Source organism: Salminus brasiliensis, chromosome 22 (genome assembly GCF_030463535.1).
Source record: "Salminus brasiliensis chromosome 22, fSalBra1.hap2, whole genome shotgun sequence".
Lineage (NCBI taxonomy): Eukaryota > Metazoa > Chordata > Actinopteri > Characiformes > Bryconidae > Salminus > Salminus brasiliensis.
The window spans coordinates 1,608,187-1,630,732 of record NC_132899.1 but is presented as its reverse complement, the minus strand read 5'-3'; the positions used below and the strand labels follow the sequence as shown (position 1 = coordinate 1,630,732).

At 41.4% G+C, this 22,546-nt stretch overlaps 1 protein-coding gene across 1 annotated transcript in view; it reads left to right on the top strand.

Annotated features, from left to right (window-relative positions):
* The first annotated feature begins 5,835 nt into the window (after positions 1-5,835).
* Positions 5,836-22,546, top strand: part of fam53b (family with sequence similarity 53 member B) — a 43,879-nt gene continuing 27,168 nt past the window's right edge. The window contains exon 1 of the mRNA XM_072667832.1: positions 5,836-5,955. The gene's annotated coding sequence lies outside the window, so the exon portion shown is untranslated. The remainder of the gene's footprint in view (positions 5,956-22,546) is intronic.

The window sequence follows — 22,546 nt, the reverse complement described above, 5'->3', positions numbered from 1 at the left end:
ATCTGAAATGTAGAAAGGTAAGCAGTAAATAAAAGGGCTTTAACTGGAACATTGTACCACAGAACCACCTTCTAACGCTTACCAGTGGAGCTCTTTCCTGTAGAGGATCTCCAGATGAAGCCAGAGTGTGGGGAGCACCGTCTCCTACACCATCTGAAGACTCCTGGAAACTGGAGAGAGCTGAAATTCATTGCTGTTGTGATAAAAACAATACAGTCGGTTTACTTTACAGACGGTTTCTCTTTCTATGTAGCACTCAGCAGTTTAGCCCGTTCATCCTGCTTTCAGCCACGGCCGCTTCTACTGGAACTGATGGAACAGGGTGTAGATTGTATTCTAATAAAAAAGGGGTTTAGATTGAATTCAAACAAAATAGATCACTTCATATCATAATGAAATATAATATAGATTATATACTAATAGAATATTAAATATGTCGATTTATTGTACAATAGGATATAGATTATATAACAATAACTGTAGAGATGGTATAAATGCTAACAGATTATACACTAGGGTTATTTTTTTACAGCTTCTTATTCTATTTATTGTTTGGTGTTTTTTTCTCTCAGTGTAAAACTTGTTAACAGTTTGTTTGTTTGTTTATTTGTTACATGTCTCACTTGTGTTGCTCTCACCAAGTAAAATTCCTTGTATGTGTAACAAACCTGGAGAAATAAAGAGATTCTGATTCTGATTCTAATAGAATATGATATAGATATAATATATAGATACAACAGAACAGGATATGGATTGTATCCTAGTAGAATAGGATATAGATTATAAACAAAATAGAACAGGATTTCGATTATTTATGAATAAAACAGGATATGGATGATAAATGAATAGAATAGGGTATATATTATATGCTGATATGATGCAGTTTTAAATGTAATGATAAAAGCCTTCAGTCCACCAGGTGAGCTGGAGAGTGAGGTTTATGTAAATGAGGGACAACAGCCTCCAGCTCGGCCTCCAGCACCACACACTCATCTCCGTATCAGATCCAACCTGATCGGTGTGACAGCAGCCAGTGACTCAGAGCCATTACACCTCCCCGATGGGTTCCGTTATCCTCCCTGAATACGAGCTGGAGCTCAGTGTCATCTTCAGGCACCTTACACCGATGACTGACATGATACCTGACATGAACACGGGCAGGGATGGGTGAAGCCATGTGGGCTGGGTAAGTGAGAATTTCACATCCTCCTCTGTGGTCGGTGCACTCAGTGGAATCCTGAGGTGGAAACGCTGTCCAAGTTTCAAAACGCACCATTAACCTCGTATGTCCATATATGGAGTTTATTACTGTTGTGATGTCTCTTGATCCAGACTGTCCATTCAGGTCTGTTCACAACTTCAAGTCTTGCCCACAAAGCAGGAGAAGACTATGAGAAGGTGAGACGGCTTGTAGGTTTGCTAGAAAGGCAAATCAGACCTTCAGGAGGGTCGATCAGACTCTGGATGGGTGGAGCACTGTTCTACTGTGCAGCGACTCCCACACTGATATCACCTTCATGGAAGAATCTTCAGAAGAGCACCTTTCCAGTTTTCAGAGGAACATCTAAACAGGTCCGCCGTGTTTTGGTAACAAGTCCTGTGAACTGATGAAGTTCAAATTACAACTTTGTGGCTGTGAAGTTTAGAGTAAGGGCAGAATTTCCTGGAAAGAACTCTCCAACTGTTAAGTACATGAGTGGGGGATCGTTGTGCTGCAGCCAGTGGCACAGGGAGCGGTTTATGGGTTGGGGTTGGACGTTATTAAAATGCCGAACATGTCGTCTATAAAAACAACCCGCAAAAGATCAAACTTTTTTTTTTATTATTAAGTTTTATTACGTTTTTATTGAGTTTCAGTGCATTTGCATGTATCCTCTCCAGAGTCTGTTCGGCCTACAGACTATTTCAGTTTTTTTTTTTTAAGGCACCATACAGGGCAGCCAATCAGAACCATAGACAGTATTATATATAAACTGGACCCAGTCATCCCGCTGTTTTCAATGAGGACCAGGTGAGGTCAATCATGCCACTTCCTGGTCAGCTTATCATGCAGCGATTACCGGGAAAGTGAGAAACTGCATGAGGTGAACCTCCGGAGAGCCTCTCAAACAACCGTACTGTTTGTAGGAGCTGCACAGAACCATGTTCTCAAAACAAGTAATAATATATTATTTAGTATTTTGTAGTATTTTTCATTCATACAGCCACCTCACCTAGTCTTAGAAACACATTCAGTCAGGTGTGTCCAAAAAAAAAATGGGCATTATATATATATATATATATATATATATATATATATATATATATATATAAATATATATGTATATATTATTTTTTGTAGTATATATACAGTATATACACACAGTATAATGTAGTATATATATATTTTGTAGTATATATATATATATATATATATATATATATATATATATATATATTTGCAGAGTTTATCTGACCATGTTTGGTAGTACCCATATATTAATTTGTCATCATAGAAAGACGACTTATTAACAAGTCTTTCACAACAATGTTTTAATGACATGTAAAAACAGGAATTGCTTGAAAAACTGGTGTCCAGTGAAGAACCAGATATGATATTATGAAAAATAAGTGACAACAAGACAACTTCTAGGAATTCATAATCAACAAACACAGTCCATTTAATTTATGATTTATTGATTTGCTCCACCAGCTGTTTCACAGGTGCGTCAAATAAAGACACGCCACGAGACGAATGGAGGTGAACGGCAGGTTCTCTCGAATGGTCCTCTCATGCCTCCCGCTCCAGCTTCCACTGGCACTGGCTTCAGAAGGCAAAGGCTGGGGGCCTAGATTACATCAGAACAGATCATTTGCAAATATCAGACGAATCAAGAATAATTACAATAATCACAAAACCACACACTTAAGTCATATATAGATCACAGAGGACGTGAGGTGAGGTGTGGGCCCGTTAAAGCACTGTTAACAGCACTGCAGGGCTGCAGCAGAGAAGGTGGCCTTTAGCAGTGGCAGCAGCAGTTGGTGTTGGTGTAGTCGGTGCTCATTAATCATTAATGAGTTATGTGGAACCGTGTCACGTCATGGTGGCAGTGCTGACTGGCTGTTGATACACAGCTCATCGTTATAAAGTCATTAATTCTCACAGTATGTAATGTGTTATCACAGCCGGTCAGTGCTCTCATGCCTGGTACAAGTACAGAGAAGGCCACGAGGTGCCAGTCATCCACATCTGGTCACTGAGTTTGTTCAGGATGAGGATCATGCCAGGGTCACAGCCAAATCCTTCTTTTTAGCTTAAGACTCAGTATTTATTAAAAACGAACCATTATAAACTGAATTATTATTATATTATTCAGTAACTGCATGTAATCTATGAGCTCACAGTTAGGCCTCAAAGGCATTTAAAGGGTTAAAAGCCCACTTTTACGCCATTTAGAACATTTATTGACCCAAACGAGTCATAATTTACTATACATGACCATTCTACATTAGATCCTCTGTCCTTTCTTACTGCGCCTTAAAGACTGATTTATGTAAATGTGCTGCGTTCTGATTGGCCAAGGCGACTTATGACTCAAGAACAAGCCGTCCAGGCTGAAACACTCCTTATACAGTAAGGTCAGTGTGAATGGGAGGGGCTAATCTGCTGATTACTGAACAGATGATTGAATATAAAGGTGCTAGCATTTGTGTGACATCACAAAAACAGCCCCTTCAAACCGGGCTGTTTTACGGCCTAGTTTCTACACATGGGCTGCATTTGGACCGGACCAGCGCTCAGATACTACATCAAACCCTTTATTCAGGAGGAGTGAGGAAGAACTGGGTTTTCAGTGATATGAGCTTTTTAATAGCTTTTATTACTCGTACAAAGTGCACACTTTTATTTTTATACATTCAAATAAAATTAATTTTTATGTTTATGTTTCTAATAAAGTTGGAGGTTCATCAAAGCATTGATCAATATTCACATTCAAATGTGTGGCATCACTTTCCCAACCCTACTCCCCTCATTAGACCAGCAGTACCACTCTGAGAGGGGTGTGTGTTGGCTGGTTTCACCACTCACAAAAAGCACATTAGAAACAGAAGTGTTCTGTTCTGGTTAAAATAATACTCAGATTTGATCTGCTGTAATATTATTGATTATTAATTTCTGATCGGTTCTGGTGCAGATAGCCAGACTTTTCTGATCATCCACCCCCATGTTTTACTGAAATGGTTTGGCTGAGAGTGCAGCGTGCATAATGATGGACATTCCGGCTCGTTCCAGTGAGTCAAATCAGTCGACTCATCTCACTAACAGGAGGCGACTCCTTTGGCTCCCAAACGACTCTTCATTCATATCTCCTAAACATTAAGCCAAGCTGGCTGACAGACGACCTTCCAGTACACAGATTCACAACCACTGTGGCCTGTGTTTGTTATAAGAGCTGTTTAAATACATGTGAGTCTATATGTATGTGTTTATCTATCTATTTATTTATGTATTTATTTATTTATGTAATATTAGATTAGAACTAAGGCTTCTGGGCCCAGATTAGACTCTGAATCATTTTCCAGAACCAAACAAGTCATTTAATGAATCCATTCAGAAATCCAATTCATTATACAGCTACAGAATCTACAGTTAAACCAGAATTAGCTTCAGTAGATGTAATAGCTTTATTAGTACAGCACAGCCAGGCACAGAACTGGCCCCAGTCTGTCATGCGGGGGCCGGTGGTGTTCACTAACAGGGTCCCGAATAACACTAACTTACAAAAGTTTGTTATAAAAGCTCAATAAATGTGAGTATATTGTAAATCAATATTTGAAATATTAAATATGATTGGAGGTGCCGACTTATTAGCATATTCAAATGGCTTTTTTAAAAGCTTGTATTTAACTAAATAAGGCCTGATTATTCTCGCTAACTAAGTCATTCACAAAGTTTAGAACAAACAGTTTGCTATAAAGGTGTTATTTATTTATAGTTATTTATTTAAAGATTTAAACACAAGCTTTTTACCTCAAATGTAAATATTTAATGATTTTCAAGACGAGCTAAATCTAAAACTAGCATGTATTTAAATAGCTTTTATAGTATTTATAAAGTATTAAAATAGTTATTTTTAAATATTATATTTAATATGTAAATGCGTTTCAGCTCGTATGATAAGATTGAAGTATTTAAGATTTAAACACGAGCTAAAAAGCCATTTAAATGTGTATAACCTTATAGCATTTAAAAGCATATTTATTTAAATGTATTTAAAAAACTAAATAAATGCTATAAAGATTTAACGGTGGTCAATACAAACAAAACTACACGTACTCAAATAGTATTTGAATAGTTATTTTTTTAATATCATATTTAATATTTAATTATTTAAACACGTTTAAAAAACATATTTAAGATTTAAACGTGAGCTAAAAGTTATTTTAATATTATATATGTATAACATTTTATTTAAATCATTTTGAATTATTTCAGTATTTAAATACGCTTTTAGCTGCCTCAAATTTAACGATGTAACGATTTCCAATACACAATAAAAATATCTTAAAGCTTTTATATTAATATTTATTAAATATTTTAATAGCTATTTTTTTAATAAACACGCTGTTTTTCGCTCGTATTCTAAGATTTAAATATTTAAGATATTAAAAAAGAAATACGCTGTAAACACGCTAACGAGTCGACTCGAGGAGTTGACTCGACGAGCCGACTCGTTCGCGAACGGCACATCAACTGGTGTTCACTCACTTACTCACAGGAAAAGAGTGAGAAACACACACACACACACACACACACATTTACTCACACACACACTCACACACACACACGCCGACCCCGTGTAGCAGGAAACACACACACACACACACACACACACACGGGGTAGGGAGCAAACATGCAGCATCAAAACGGAGCTTTCTGAAGGAGTCGAGTCGAGGATGCAGCCAGTAAAGGTTAGTTATGAACTTTGTTTACTTTTGGTGGTTGTTGTTGTTTTTGTTGTTGTTGTTTATTATTATGTTGATGCAGCAGCTCTACCAGCGTGAGTAGCACTCGTGACACTCAGCAGGAGCAGCAGGAGCAGCAGGAGCAGATTTAGGGGTGAAGGTTATAAGTTGTGAAAGTTTTAAAGTTTATAGAAGCGAGTCTTCCTGCTGTTGGAGCTTCTCGGTGCTCCTCTGTGAGCCCAGCTTTAGGAAACGCGGTGTGGGTGAGCGACTATCCACTTCTGCTGGGAGAGAGAGAGAAGCCTACAGGCAGAGCTGGCGAAAGTGGAAATCCGCTCCGGGATTTTGTTCCAACTGCCTGGATGGCTCTGCTGCAGCTGAGCTGCAGCAGAGCCATCCAGGCAGTTGGAACAAAATCCCGGAGCGGATTTCCACGTTCTGGACCTGGACTCGCCACCGTTGCCTGCAAGCTGGCGAGGTTAGCTATTGTTTGCCAGGGCATGTTTTTATCATGAACCACCTGTGTGTTCAGCAGATCTCCAGCCTAAAACTGCTCCCCACACCGGACCCTTCCACCCCTAAAGTCCTCGGAAGTGCTGCTAATCTCACTTTTAATACTTTTAATCGAGGGCTGAGCTGCCAAAAACATGAGGAGCTGGAGAAGTTGGTAGCTAAGAGCCACATTGCAGAGCAGCTCAGGCATGAGCAGGACTTCATGGCATGGAAGGGGTGAGATTTGGGGGTTTGAGCTTTCTATGGATTAGTTTCATTCATGTTACAGGTCTATTCTCTATAAGCTGGTTTTATATACATGTCCTCATATTATAATTATCTCATAAATTATTCATTATTAATGAATTATTGTCCAATTGGAAGAGCTGGATTTTGGATTTTGGACATAAAGAAATTGGAGTGGGTTGATGCCGGCCCCCCTCCTGTGCGCTATACGTCTGCTTTACCTGTATTTAGGAAGTTCTACCACGTCTAATTAACGGGCCCATACTGGCAGGATGAGGAAAGGTCATGTGACCCCACTGGGCAGGTAAAATATGCATCATCAGTTAGTTAGTGTAGGGGGTGTCTGAAGACGGAATGAGGTGGTGATTCGGGCCAATCAGAGACAGGGGGAGGAGTCTAAGGACAGACTCGTAGGTGATTCGGACCAATCAGAAGTAAGAGGAAGTGGTGGTTAGGGCCAGTTACCGTCAGGGAGGAGTCTAAGGACAAAAAAGGTGGGGATTAGGACCAGGCACAGTCGGGGGAGGAGTCTAAGGACAGACTCGTAGGTGATTCGGACCAATCAGAGACAGGGGGAGGAGTCTAAGGACAGACTCGTAGGTGATTCGGACCAATCAGAGGTAAGAGGGAGGTGTCAGTTAGGGCCAATTACAGTTGGGGAGGAGTCTCAGAACCAAAAAGGTGGGGATTAGGACCAATCAGAGACAGGGGGAGGAGTCTAAGGAGAAACACATAGGTGATTTGGACCAATCAGAGACAGGGGGAGGAGTCTTAAGGACATACACGTAGGTGATTTGGACCAATCAGAGACAGGGGGAGGAGTCTTAAGGACATACACGTAGGTGATTTGGACCAATCAGAGACAGGGGGAGGAGTCTTAAGGACAAACGTGGTGATTCGGACCAATCGAGGCAAGAGGGAGGTGTCGGTTAGGGCCAATTACAGTTGGGGAGGAGTCTCAGAACAAAAAAGGTGGTGATTTGGACCAATCAGAGACAGGGGGAGGAGTCTAAGGACAAACTTGTAGGTGATTTGGACCAATCAGAGGCAAGGGGGAGTGGTGATTAAGACCAATTACCATCAGGGAGGAGTCTAAGGGCACACTGCACTATATAAACACACAGAATGGTGGGGTTTTGTTTTTTGGGGCCAAAGAGACTTTTATTTTGCCTCAGATTACCTTTTCCTTTGAAATATTGGCTACTGCTTATGGTTCTTGGGCAAGACTCCCAAAGAGTGTGTGGCAAACGCTAAAAGCTTATTAAATTGTGCATTTATAAGCGTATAAGCAATTCCCAATGTGGTTTTGCATCTTCATTAAAAATAGATAAATAATTCATATTCATAAGTACTAATTCAGTACCTACTAATCATTTATTAAATGCTAATATTTAGTACCTACTAATTTATTACTAGTTAATTAATCAATACATACATATTATTCAGCATTTACTAATTACCCAGTACGTATCCATTATTCAATAATTACTGATTTATTCAGTGTCTGTTAATATTCCATATGCACTAATTCAGTAACCACTAATTTAGTATCTATTAATCAGTACATACCAATTATTTCGAAATAACTAATTATTCAGTACCTACTAATTATTCTTCAGTGAGTACTAATTATTCAGAATCCAGTATAAAAGTAATGTGTACCTTGTTGATGGAGTAAGTGCTCCCGTACAGGCCTGTAGGGTTGAAGGGGGTCAGCAGGAAGGCCAGTTATGATTAGTTTTTATATCCTTCAGGTTTGGCTCCGGGTTACAGAGTGAAGTGTTTAGTGTATTAATAATTATTATGTTATATAATCAGAAGCAGTGCAGAAGTAGTGAAGCAGATTAACCTAAAATACACGATATATACTATAAATAGTGTGACTATAAGTGGTTCGTCTCTGTGGTGGAGCTACATAATTAATAATTTATAAAATATTAAATATTAAAATTAAAACATAAATATTAAATATTCATATTAAATATTCATATTTTGATGTTAAATCCGCTGATTATTGGTGCTGTGTAAGCCTCATGTCGTCAATGTATTTGCCAATATTATTGGCAAACTGGTATATCAGTCAGGCCCTAATTATTACACCACCTGAATTTTGCCACTAGGACAAAACTGAGCACTCATGTGACAACATAGAATGGCACCTGATTGGCTGGTCGGTGCTTAGTGACTGTCAATATTAGCCAATGATATCGGCAAACGTATATATTGGTCAGGCTCTCAATTACTAGACCACATGTGTCCTGCCCCTGTGAGAGAAACTGGGTGCCCCTGTGACCGCATAGGTGGGACCTGATTGGCTGGTGCTTTGCCTAGCTTCCATGTGACCACATAGATGCCGCCTGATTGGCTGGAGCAATGCTTAGGGACTGTGAGGAGTGTGTACTTCCATTTCTTTTTTTGTATGTGGTGTCATGAGTAGCGGACGCCGGTCATCGTTTTTGGTGGAGGATGTTGTGTAAAACTGTGGGTTGAGTCTACGGGGGCCTCATCTAGAATAGTTCCTTTTGTGGCTTTATGAAGGACAGCTGTTCTGAAGTTACCTCACTTATTAAATCACTGTGAAAGGGCTTCGTTCCAGTTTGTGCACAGTGAATACGCCAAGCCCTTCGCTAGTCCTCATCCTCACCAGTCGCCCAATCGGCCCATCACCAGCGCCTGAGAGCGGCCTCAGGCTGATCTAGTCAGGGCTCCTCTCAAAACTAGACCAGTTCCTCTGGTGTTCGTGACTCAGAATGGCATCAGTTTGTTGCTGTTTTTGTTGACGTTGGTGCGAGATGCTGTCGAGGACGTTGCGTTAGAGGTTTTTCTCCAGGGGTAAAAGCTCTGTTGCTCTCGTCTGACTGCAACACGAGCCCCCGCCGCTCAGCCTCGCCTGCCAGACTCCCTTCCTTTTCTTCGAGCTTTTGGAGAGGGCCTTCTGAGGAAATGTTTGTGGAGGTTAGTTGGGCGTAACTGGGTAATAGACCTAATTTCTTAAGAGGTCGGAGCACACACAGAACAGGTTTGGCAATGGGTAACTGCTGTTTATTTGAAATACAAGCTAATAACATTTCCCCCTGCTGCCACGAGACCAGGTGACCTCTACGAGAATGTTTAGCTCAGCGTTTTTTTCTTCTCCTTATTGTTTGAAGGAGCTGTCTCCGTTTTAGGCTGTGATTCATCCAGTCGTGGGTTCTAGCTCTGAAATCTCAACTGGGACAGGATTTGGAGATTTGGGCCATATTAGATTTCTGAAACTTGGGCCAGTTATTACTCCAGTATTCTTATTGGATAGGAAGATATTGTGGGTTCATTTGATGGGGTTTGGCTGTCCAGCCTTGAGCCCTTTTTTGCTATTGCGCTTTAAAATGATGATGGTACTGCGCTAGTACCAGGTTCCAAAAATGGCATTAGCTGTGATCTACCTTGCTGACCTATTAACACTCGACTTCACAAGACCTCTGAAGGCCTCTCCTGTGGTATCTGGCACCAAGAAGCTTGCAGAAGACCCTCTAAATACAAAGACAACCACATTCGCCATTTGTGGCGACACAACCACAGTGGACACACAACCACACATGCCTGAAGCGATGGGCAGCCATGGCGACTTGAAGTCCTGTCAGTTGTGAGGTGGGTGAGACCTCCACGAGCATCAGTGAGTCTTGGGCTTCCATGACCCTGTCACTGGTTCACCGGTTGCCCATCCTTGGAGCACTTTTGATAGGTACTGACCACTGCATACTGCGAGGAACACCCCACAAGACCTGCCTGCTGATGTTTTGGAGATGTTCTGACCCAGTCATTGTCTAGAACCTCACAGTTTCTTACATATGTTTGGATGTGGATAGAAGGTTTTGTAATTATCACAAGACTGCATTTCCCCCAAATTGCCCACCTGGCATCTTTCATTTGCGAAGTTAGTAGGGATGTACGTTATACCGAGGAATAATATTGGTATCAGAACATAATTGATTAAAAATATTAACATCAGATATATGTTCAGATGTGTTCATGTATTTATTGAGTTCTAGAAGAGCAGACTGTGTGTAAGTCATTTTGCTGCAGAAATTAAAGTAATTTTTGTCTGTACTGCTGATCCAGGTGGATTTACTTCTCTATCAGCTGATGTGCTCGTAGGAAAAATATCGGCTATCTGGATATTGATCTGAAATAGCCAGAAATTCCTATATTTGTGGATTCCTGGTAATTACCCCTGTTTAAGAAATTTGTTTTAGATTTAGTGGAGCAAATGTTGAACAAAAAGGCTATTCGTAAGCAAACGTGGGTTTCTTTAGTCGTGGCTTACAACATGCATATCATTTTCAGATGGCCTCTGGAATATTTTATAAACATGTTATAAACAAGTTGAAATCATGTTTAAAATCTGTGTTTGTGACGGCTGGAGACATCTAAACAGCGTTAAGTGTGTTATGAGCTGTTAAATAAAGTTTGAGGTCTGAGTGACTCCAATCTGTTTTAATTAAAATCTATTTTAGAACTTGGAGAACCTTTGAGGCACTAAGGCAGCAGCATTCTTCTGAGGTCATCTGATACTTTTTTAATTATTAAGCTCCTAATATTACATTCAATAATGAGGGAAATGGTACTGCTTTACTACTATACTAGTTTACGATAAGACCACCCTTATGGTCAGTGCCCCACATCCTCCATACTGTTGAAGCTCAGAAGCTGCTGGTTCCTGATCTTACTGTGGGTTCTCCATCAGTCAGTGTTCTACCGGTCAGCTTCAGCAGAGCTCTGTTAATACCGGACTACAGCTGAACTCCAACAGGAGCTTTAATTACTCACTAATGATCATCTGATCAGCTCATGAACATATGAAGAGAGCATTCTCACAGTCTGAGCTCTGAGTGATATTGCTGAGCTTCACATTTTCAGCATATGAAATATCTTCATGTTTGGAGCTCATTAACTATTGCTGACGAGTTTCACTCTTTACAGTGAGAGCCTCTCTGCTGTTTATAAGTGGTAATAACTCGTTAATAAACCGACATAGTGCAACTGAGGTCAAACTAGAGAGGAGAAAATGACCATTTCTGACTAAAACTGCACAAACTGATCCTGATTGGGGATCAATAGTAGAACCCTATGGATAAAGATCTGCTGCAGCTGAGAGCTTTACCCCTGCCTGATAGGCCAGTGGAAGGTCAGGAAGCAGAAGCATCTGAGCTTTAACAGTAGAGATGAAGATGGGCTCTGAGGTGTTTGTGTTATAAATGCTTATTAATGATTTTAAGGTGTTTATGGCCTAATTAATAACCATTCCCCCAGCTTTATACCGCTGGTCTTGTTTTAATGTGCTATCAGGCTGTTCATTAAGCGTAGAAGCTCAATATTTCTCATGATGTCGCCGCTGTTTAAGCCCCACCCCCACACGCTCTGTATTGTACAGATTAAACTGCGGCGCGCGGCTCAGACAAAGTAAGTCATCAGACGTTCACACATGGTTGAGCAGGTCTTATTAAGTTTCTGATCGACTGTAGAGGCCTTTGTACTTTGGATGCTTTCGGAGGCCTCGTGCTGCCGCACATGGCTCCATTGTTTTATAGTGGTCGTTTGGCCATTAACTAGGTCACTTAATCTGTTTTTACCCCCCCGTCACCATCCCCACCCACTGTGGAAGTTCCTATATTCAGTCACATGGTCAGCAAAGCTGATTTTACTGCCTCATTTGTCGCGAGGGTAATCATCCACAGCCACCAGAGGAGACACTTCTGCTTTTCCAGAGCACGTTCAGGCTGTCATCGCTTTCAGGAGCATGAGTACAAACACGTAAAAGTGGAAGTATCGCTTTAGGGCGTGTTCACAAACGCACTCGTGCACTTTCGGCGTGAGATTGCTCATCAGTGTGACCCAGTGCGATTGCACGGAATTGACTGCCTGGCTCACATGCAGAGTGGTACACTACGTCTATCCGCGTAATCAGGGGAAGGCTGTTTTACAGAACACACTTTAGAGATCTAATAATCTCCTGTTTGTTCAATAAAGCCTGAATTAGACAGTTCTAAGTGATTTATTCACTCTGCATGAATAATTATTAATTATGACCTTTTATTAGTACACAGTTGGAGCTCTGTTGTGTGAAAATCCCTAATAATTACATTAATAATGTCGTAATAATGCACAATAAACACTGTTATGCAAATTATTGCTCATAATTGATGACCTTATTTACATGTTTTTAATATGATTGGCAGCATGTTGATTCATGTGGGGTCTACATTTGACTGTATTGAGTTTAATCATCATTAATGCATCAGCGTCCCTGTTCCATGTTCTAAAGTGAGGTTCTCACCACGAATTAGGGCTAAAAAAAGATGAAAGTCTTTAAGTTAAGTTGCATTGTATATAAGTGGAGCTCTGTTGTGTTAAAAATCACTAATAATTGCATTATTAGTTTTAAAAATGCACAAATAAAACAGTTACCACCCTGTTATGCTGATTATTCAGTGCTGTTTAGTCTGTAATTAGTGATTCAGTAGAAACTACAGATGTTACTTTAACCCAATTTAACAACCAAAAACTGATGAACTAACCTGCTCTATTGATGATTAATTGCTAATTAATTAAATACATACTTATTTATTTATTTTATTTTATTTTTGTATCTGATTAGCAATGAGGACAACCTTACTTTAAAATGATTAAACTAAATAAACTCACATTAAGCAATAAACCCAACACTGTCTACAACCAGTATGACTCAAAGTGCTGCCAGTATAACATTTTAAATTGGATTAATAACTCATTGATCAGTTATCAGTGTAACAGGGTGGTAACAGAGTGAATAAATATCTAAGAAATGTTTAATTTAGACTTTATTGCACAAAGAACACCCTAATAACCCCCTAATTCATCTTCCTTAATCAGTGTTTACTTTACTAACATCGGTCTTACTTAACGCTTCTGAAGCAGGTGAGCGTAAACAAACCCGACCGGCCCGGGTACGACCGGGCGAGCTCGTCACCCCCGGGCCTGCAGAGTGGTCACGACCCCAATTAGACTAGACTAACCGTGTGAATTCCCACTGACCGCGTTTTCCTCACGGCCGTTTTAACGAAGACCGGTCTGCTGTTGAGCGCACCCTGACCCTGACCATGACCATGGCTCTGTTCCAGCATTCAGGTCATGTTCTAGATAATATGAATCATACAGAGTTAGGGTCATGTTCTAGATAACGTGACTGTATGATTCACGTTATCTAGAACTTGACCATAGCTCTGTTCCAGCAATCAGGTCATGTTCTAGATAATGTGAATGATACAGAGTTAGGGTCATGTTCTAGATAACGTGACTCTGTATGATTCACGTTATCTAGAACTTGACCATAGCTCTGTTCCAGCAATCAGGTCATGTTCTAGATAATGTGAATCATACAGTTAGGGTCATGTTCTAGATAACGTGACTCTGTATGATTCACGTTATCTAGAACTTGATCATAGCTCTGTTCCAGCATTCAGGTCATGTTCTAGATAATGTGAATCATACGGAGTTAGGGTCATGTTCTAGATAACGTGACTCTGTATGATTCACATTATCTAGAACTTGACCATAGCTCTGTTCCAGCATTCAGGTTCATGTTCTAGATAACAGTCAGAAATCCCCTAATCAGGTCTATCAGATATTACTACACAGCTCCTCACTCTTTAGCATCATGCTAATAGTTTTGCTTGTGCAAAATGATACTAAGGCTAATTGTAGCAAAAGTAGCTAATGCTAATTGCTATAGCAATAAAGCTAACTGTAATACCAGTTGCTTGAGAGAAAAGCTATAATATACCCAAATACAGTAGGAATGTAAACAGCTCACAGCTATAAATCTAAAGCTAATTGTAACAGAAGTAACTAAAGCTAATGGCTATAATAGAGCTAATTGTAATAGTAGTAGCAACAGCTAATAGCTATAATGGTATAGTTGTTGTGAAAAGTTACTACTACTAATAATAATGAAGCTAATTGCTGTAGAAGTAGTAATAATAATAAGCTATGATAATAGTTGTAGCTATAATAATAATAGTAACGCTGTCACAGTAAAGCTAAGCTGTTTAGCATTGCTAACCTATACTGGTGAATGTGGTTGAGATGGAAGCCGCTGTAGATCATAGCTGTTAATGTTATATATTAATGTTATGGAAGCTAATAATCATAGAAATGGGTATAGCTAATGGCTTTAGGAGTATATGTTAGCTTATACAAATGGATATAAAAAAGCTAAATGTTATTGAAACGCTACAGTAACAGCTGTAGTAAAGTTGTAATAAAAGCAAGTATAGCTAATAGCTAAAGCATATAGCCTAATAGCTATAACAACAAAGCTACAACAAATTATAATAATTCAAATGTCCGTTGATGGATGGGTGCTGACCCGTTTCCACCAGGTACAGATACACTATGGACAAAAGTATTGGGACACCTGCTCATTCATTGTTTCTTCTGAAATCAGGGACATTAAAAAGAGTTGATCCTGCTTCTGTTGGAGTAACTGTCTCTACTGTCCAGAGAAGAAGACTCTCTACTAGATTCTGGAGGAGGAGCATTGCTGTGAGGATTTGATTGCATACAGTGATGAGTGTTGGAGAGGTCAGGATGTTTGGATGAATGATCACCACAATTCCAGAGCAAAACAGCTCAATGCTGGGGGGCTTTATACCCCTCTAGCCCACGCCTGGCATTATTAGGCAGCATGGAGCCAATAGGGTCATGATGTTGATCTGCTCCAGAGAGTCCTATTCTATTGGCAGTACTTCTTCTCTACAGGCAAATATGTGTCAGCAGTAGGTGCAACTTAGGGGTGTCCACAAACATTTGGACATATAGTGAATGTGGGGAGCTGTTAATTAAATGGCATGCCTCTCTCTCTCTCGCTCTGTCTCTCTCTGTGTCTCTCGCCCCTTATAAGAAAGAATGGGGAGTCTCAGGCCTCCCTCCTCTGAGATGCACAGGCTTACAGGGCTTTTGTGTTTATGGTAAGTGGCTGGGGCAGCTGTGTGCTTATGAAACTGTGGCTGGGCGCCGTGTCCCCCCTCCACGCCGCTCGCTCCTTTGCCCCGGGTATTGTGCAAGCAGAGCCAGATCAGTTCGGCACATCTGCCAGCGGTCGCGTTCACACACTCACAAACACCACAGACTCCCTCGGAGGACCTCCATCCGGTGCCAGTTCGGCGTTACGGTGTTGTAAAGTCAGACTTTTAAACATGGTTGGCTCCGGCAGCTCCGTAGGTGTTGCCCTGGGATTTATGGCTCGTTCCACAGTTGAAAACGTGACGTTCTCGGCTGACCTCCTAAAAAACGGCACTGGCGCCCCCCTCCTCGGTAATTCTGGGGTTTGGTTTGGCTCTGGAGGCTGCAGCTTGGAGAGAAGGCCTATGACTAATTGATTTGATGTAACCTCCAGGGCTATGAAACCCTCACTGTTAACAAACCTAGACTCTGAATAGAGGCTAATGGGAGGGTTCTAGTCTCAGTCTTTCACTAGAAGGGGTTTCTGTTTTTTTTTTTTTGGGGGGGGGGGGTTGAGCTGAAGTTTAATATCGGGGTGCCTATATATATATATATATATATATATATATATATATACATATATATGGATCAGCCTATTATTCTGATGATGTGTGTGTATATATATCTCATCACTGTTTTTCTAAAATCTCCAAAACAGCAGATTTACAGGAGAAGATAAACATTCCGAACTTTCAATGAAAGTCAGTGTAAAAATATTTGATTCATGATTTGTCATTTTGGAGCATTTCTATTGGTCTGTTCATCATGAAATTGTGACAATTCTAATATATAGTATAAAGAACAACCAGATTCACATATGGAGAAATGTGAAAAACTGCAAAAATGGAGATGCAGGGTTTTGGCATGGTAGACAATGTCATGTATTAGTATATAATAAATCTATATTTAGTATCTAAAATGTACTACAGTGTATTATAAACTATAGGACTGCAGAGCACTACAGAGAACTGTGGCTCGTATAACCCGCGAGGGTCTGAGGGCGACTGTAGTTATGGGAGATTGACGAGCAGCGCTCGAGGCTCCATCGTAAAGACTTAATGTCTTTCTGAAGGCCTCGAGGGGTCTGTAATATTGGTCTGCTTGGGTGTGTTCAGTGCAGCCCTTTTAAAAGCTCCTCAGAAACTCAACAAGCTGTTGAAGATCTCAGCTGTGTGCTTTCATTAGCGTAGATGCTCACTGTTAAACTGTGACTGTAGACACTGTGTAAGGTGTCCTACCGTGTAAAGCATTGCCTCTGTGTGGCGCACGATTCCCTCAGAACCATGAGGGTGTGAAGAACCATTGGATACTCACGTGGCTTTCTGCCTGGTTAGGGGTTTTATTGGGAAAAAAACTTTTATAGATGGTTCTACTGTAAAAGGTTCCACTATTGAATTGGGAATAGGCTTTATGCACCGTGAAACTCATGGTGATCAGTAAATACTCAACCAATCACAAATCAGGAAACCGTTGTTATATTTAATTGGTTGATTCGGGAATTTTAAAAAAATATAAGCAAATATAAGCCTTATAGGCTCCATTAAGAAACGTTTTATTCCACCAATCCACCCACCCATCCACCCATCCACCCACCCACCCATCCACCCATCCACCCATCCATCCATCCACTCACCCACTCACCCACCTACCCATCCACCCTCACATCCATCCAAACACCCATCCATCCACCCCTCTATCCACCCATCCACCCGCACATCCATCCACCCGCACATCCATCCAAACACCCACCCTCCTACCCATCCAGCCTAGCCTGCAGCAGTGAGGAATGTTCTCAGAAGTTAACAGAACAGTTTAAAGTCTGCAGTGTGGAACTGTTTTACAGTAGAACATGAGAACCTAACCTGATATCTGTGGTTCTAGAGCTTTGACTGGGTTTGAGCTGCCTTTCCTCCAAACATTTGTCTAGTTTCTGATTTTCTGTCGCCGCCAAAACCGTGTGTAAACACTCTCCCACCACGCCTTTACTCTTAAATTAACGGCTGGTTGGAAGTTCAGCTATGGTGGAACCACTCAGGTTTGCTATGGACTGAGACCAGAATCCAGAATACTCCCTGCTCAGTATTAACTCACCACATCTACACTCTCATAAATAAAGCTGCTACAGATGGTTCTTTGAGCGAAGGCACAGAAGAACTAGGTCTGGTTCCATATAGAACCATGCTTGTAATGTGATGTGAGTGTGGAGAACCTTTAAATTGGTCCTTAAAAAGACCTTTAAAAGGTTCTTCACACTCCAGAGGCATCTCTACTACAAGCATGCTTCTTTAGGGAGAACTGGTTCTTCTCTGGCTTCGCTCAAATGACCATCTGTAGCTCCTTTATTTATAAGAGTGTAAAGTCACGCTCCATTACCTGCCTTCTCTAACAGCACAGCACCAACACTGCTATCTCCTCCAGCAATCGGTTCCTCCGACCTTGGCCAAAATCTGCTGAGACTGCAGCAACAAAAATCCCTAACTGTCCTCTTATCTTTCCAAACGTGAAGTCAAGCTTTTCAAACCTCCTCCTAACATCAGACCTCCTACTATGATCTGGTGTCCGTGCCAAGAGTAGTCAAGGCCGCTGTGTGGACGAGGTTCTCTGAACGCTTTCGACCTGTTTATGTCTACCTCTTATTATCTGTTCTAGGTTTTACTCACACTGCATGTCCAAATGTTTGTGGACACCCTTCTCATGAATGCTTTTAGCTACTTTAAGTTGCACTAATGCCAATGCACACACACACACAGCTTGTCTAGTCCCTGTAGAGAAGAAGTACTGCCAATAGAATAGGACTCTCTGGAGCAGATCAGCATCATGATCCTATTGGCTCCATGCTGCCTAATAATGCCAGGCGTGGGCTAGAGGGGTATAAAGCCCCCCAGCATTGAGGAGCTGTGGAGCAGTGGAGGAGCTGTGTTCTCTGGAATGATGGTGGAGGAGCTCCATCCAGTACTTTTGGATGGGATGAGTTGGGGAGTTAGGGATGATGAGGTGGGGTGCTGATTAATTATCCAACATCCTGACCTCACTAGCGCTCCTGTTGCTGATTGCAATCAAATCCTCACAGCAATGCTCCACCTCCAAATTTTAGTAGAAAGTCTTATTCTCTGGACAGTAGAGACAGTTACTCCAGCAGAAGCAGGAGAAACCTTTTTTATGTCCTTGTTTTCAGAAGAAACAAGGAATGAGCAGGTGTCCCAATACTTTTGTCCATATAGTCCATGTCTAAAAGTTTTACTGTGGTCTTGAAGAGTTTTACGTGCCAAACCGAACACAGAGCAGCGAAACGGGTCTCAGAAACAAACATGTATGAGTTATGTCTCTCTGCAGCCTCGTGGCCTTGGGACAAAAAAAGGAGAACGCACGGGCTGGCTTCGGTTCCCCCGCAGGACTGAATTCCTCCTTGTGGCGAAGGGCTTGAGCACATTCTTTGCTGGCGCTCCTCTCAACGGCTCGAACGGCGGAGGCTTGAGCCCCAAGGCTGAGTGTCGGCTCGCTCAGAGCTGCAGGTTTCAGGTGCCAGCCAGCCACCGGGCTCCGAGCCAGGGACTGTCCTGCTCATTGTGCCCAGCCTTTCCAGCAGGGCATGTCCTCTGTGAACTGAGGGCTGTGGATATTTGGACCTGCTGTGTTGGCGAAAAGCGTGGCCTGGTTTCTTTTACTGTTCGCACGAAGCAGGAAGAGCGTAGCGCTCTCGCTCAGTCTAAGTCTTTACTGAATTACTGTAAGATCAGCATGAGGAGCACAGAAACCAGACAAACACCTGTTTATAAAGAACACCTAGAAATGAAGGGGGAATCACACCAGTATTTAAAACCCCCCAAAACAGGAGTTCTACAGTGGAGGTGAAGGGAAGCAGACGTCTGAAGCTCTAATAATAAAAGCTCCTCACAGAAAGTTCTTCACCTAATGGTGATGAAGACGCTGCCTGATGCCTGAGACACTGTTCTACCAGAGTTCTGAGAAGAGTTCGGCTCTAGAACCTGCTTTTAGAACCAGATCATTAAAATGGTGGAGGGATACATGCTGCAGGGTGTAGTGCAGCTACAGAAAGTAGTCCCTAAAGAAAACTGCATTAGTGGAGATTCTCTATTCACTATTTTACCTTCATCATCATCATCATCATCATTCCATATAAAACTCAGAAGACTCGTGTAGCTGCACTGGGGGGTTTGGATAGGAGATAAATTATGGGCTGTATCTGTGTTGTGCATGCAGTTACTTTAAGTTCTTTAAGCCCTCATTGATCCTGACACTGACACAGATGTGCAAATGCACACACACAGCTTGTCTAGTCCCTGTAGAGAAGAAGTACTGCCAATAGAATAGGACACTCTGGAGCAGATCAACATCATGACCCTATTGGCTCCATGCTGCCTAATGCCAGGCGTGGGCTAGAGGGGTATAAAGCCCCCCAGCATTGAGGAGCTGTGGAGCAGTGGAAGAACTGTGTTCTCTGGAATGATGGTGGAGGAGCTCCATCCAGTACTTTTGAGATAAGTTAAGTTGGGGAGTTTGAGATGAGGTGGGGTGGTGATAATCATCATGCAACATCTATCGCTGAATTCAATCAAATCCTCACAGCAATGTTCCATCCTCCAGAATCTAGTAAAAGTCTTCTCTGGACAGTAGAGACAGTTACTCCAAAAGAAGTAGGATCAGCTCTTTTTAATAGCCTTAATTTCAGAAGAAACAATGACTGACTGAGCAGGTGTCCCAATACTTTTGCCCATGCCTCAGACTTTAGATGACCGCTGCTCTTTTTAGCTCTATTTTTAGATATTTACGGGCCAGGAATCAAATACCAGCCTTATTGGTTTGACCCAGTATTTGGTTTTTAGTGGTTCTGCTCGTGGTTGATATTAGATCATGCACTTTGTTCAGCAGATTCATCATCTGACCTCAGATCGTTTAATCACATGCTTACATAAATTGCACTAAACATAAAGTCACTATCTTGCAGTGCTGGCATTGTGGAATGGGCGCAGTCCCTCAGCGACAGTCCGTCATGAGCCTTCAGATAAAAACCAGGCGAGCGAGCCAGAAAGGGCTGAACTCTCTGCCTTCAGTCCTGTAAGTGTGAAACTGCTAGAGTGGCTCTTTATCTACTGCATTTACTGCAGTTACACCATTTTACTCCTGTCACTGAAAACACTTCTACACTGTTGGGTTTGGGCAAACATCACTTCTCGTTTGTACTCGTCTGCTGCTTTGGCTTGACTCTCGTTTTGAAGTGATGGTAAAAAAGCACATGTTCATTATTTCCCATTAAAATAAGAAAGTATGTGGACAGTAGCTTTGGGATGATGATGATGATGATTGGTGTTAACGAATATTACAGTCATTAAATTAAATTTGTGATATCTTGCAAATCTTGCTTTCGGTCACGAGCCACTGCCATACATGCACCATGTTCTCAGCAGGGGCAGCTATTCTCACGCAAGCTAGCTATGAATTATCAACATTTACATTTACATTTAAGGCATTTAGTAGACACTCTTCTCCAGAGCGACTTACAAAAGTGCTTTGCTATTTACCCAAGAAAAACCTCTAATCTTAGACTCTACTAAACACAAGTCAGTGTGGAGACCATAGTACTCTTCTCTTCGCCTGAGTGCTCTCAGAAGAGGAGGGTCTTCAGTCTGGGTTTGAGGACAGCGAGTGTTGGAGTGTTGGACTCTGCTGTTCGGACACCCAGGGGAAGTTCGTTCCACCACTTCGGTGCAGGACAGTAAAAAGTCTGGATGCTCGTCTTCTGTGGATCTTAAAGGATGGCGGGTCGAGCCGAGCCGTACTTGAAGCTGGAAGGGCTCTTGGTGCAGATTGGCTTTTGACCGTCAACAGCTGTTGTATCAGCAGCTTGCTAAAGCCCAAAACGAGAACCAGCAAACTCCAGAAACAGTAAAATAATAAATCAGTATGTATATTTTAATTAGCGTTTCTAACATGATGTCTATTAATGATAAAAGTTGACCCATCGTCTGGGTTGTTGCTAGCAGGCTCTCTATCCTTTGGCGTATTTAAAAAGCGTGTCTAAAAAGAAAGAAAAAAATTCACATTTACATTTTAATTATCTTCCCAAAAACAAACCAACCATGTCCAACATCCCAGCCAATCAGAGCTGTCAATTTAAACCACCTGGCTAATATTGAGTAGGTCCCCATAATGCTGCCAAAACACCTCTGACCCATCGAGGCATGGACTCCACAACACCTCTGTAGGTGCCCTAGGTGCCATCTGGAACACCAAGACTAATGTAGCAGCAGACCCATGACCCCAGCTGTCCTTCCTTGCAGCATTTTTGGTAGGTACTGGGAGAAACACCCCACAAGACCTGCCTGATGATGTTCTGGAGATGTTCTGACCCAGTCATTATCTAGAACATCACAGTTTGGTTCTTATCAAAGTGTCTCAGATTCTTACGCTTGTCAATTTTTCCTGCTTCATCACCATCATCTTCAAGAACTGACTGTTCTTCACTCACTGACTGATCTGTAGATCCAGCCCTGGACAGACAGGAGCCGCTGGACCCAGATCATCAGTGTGGGTCACTTCACTTAATGTTATGGCTGCTCAGTGTTTCCAGAGCTGTTTTAAGGTTATTTATGCAGGTTTTATTTTGTGTGTAAGTCAATTTCTGTCATTTCTGATCCAGAAACAACCAAAAATGTCATAAGTTAAGACTCTGACCTAAACCTAAATTAAATAGAAATATAATTATTAAAGAATTATTATGTGAATTGAATATAAAGCAACTCTGCAGTAATAATCCTCTGCTTTACCGAAGAAATCACAGAGTGAATAACGGTCTGGAAGGAGTTTGGAAGGAAGTGAGCTG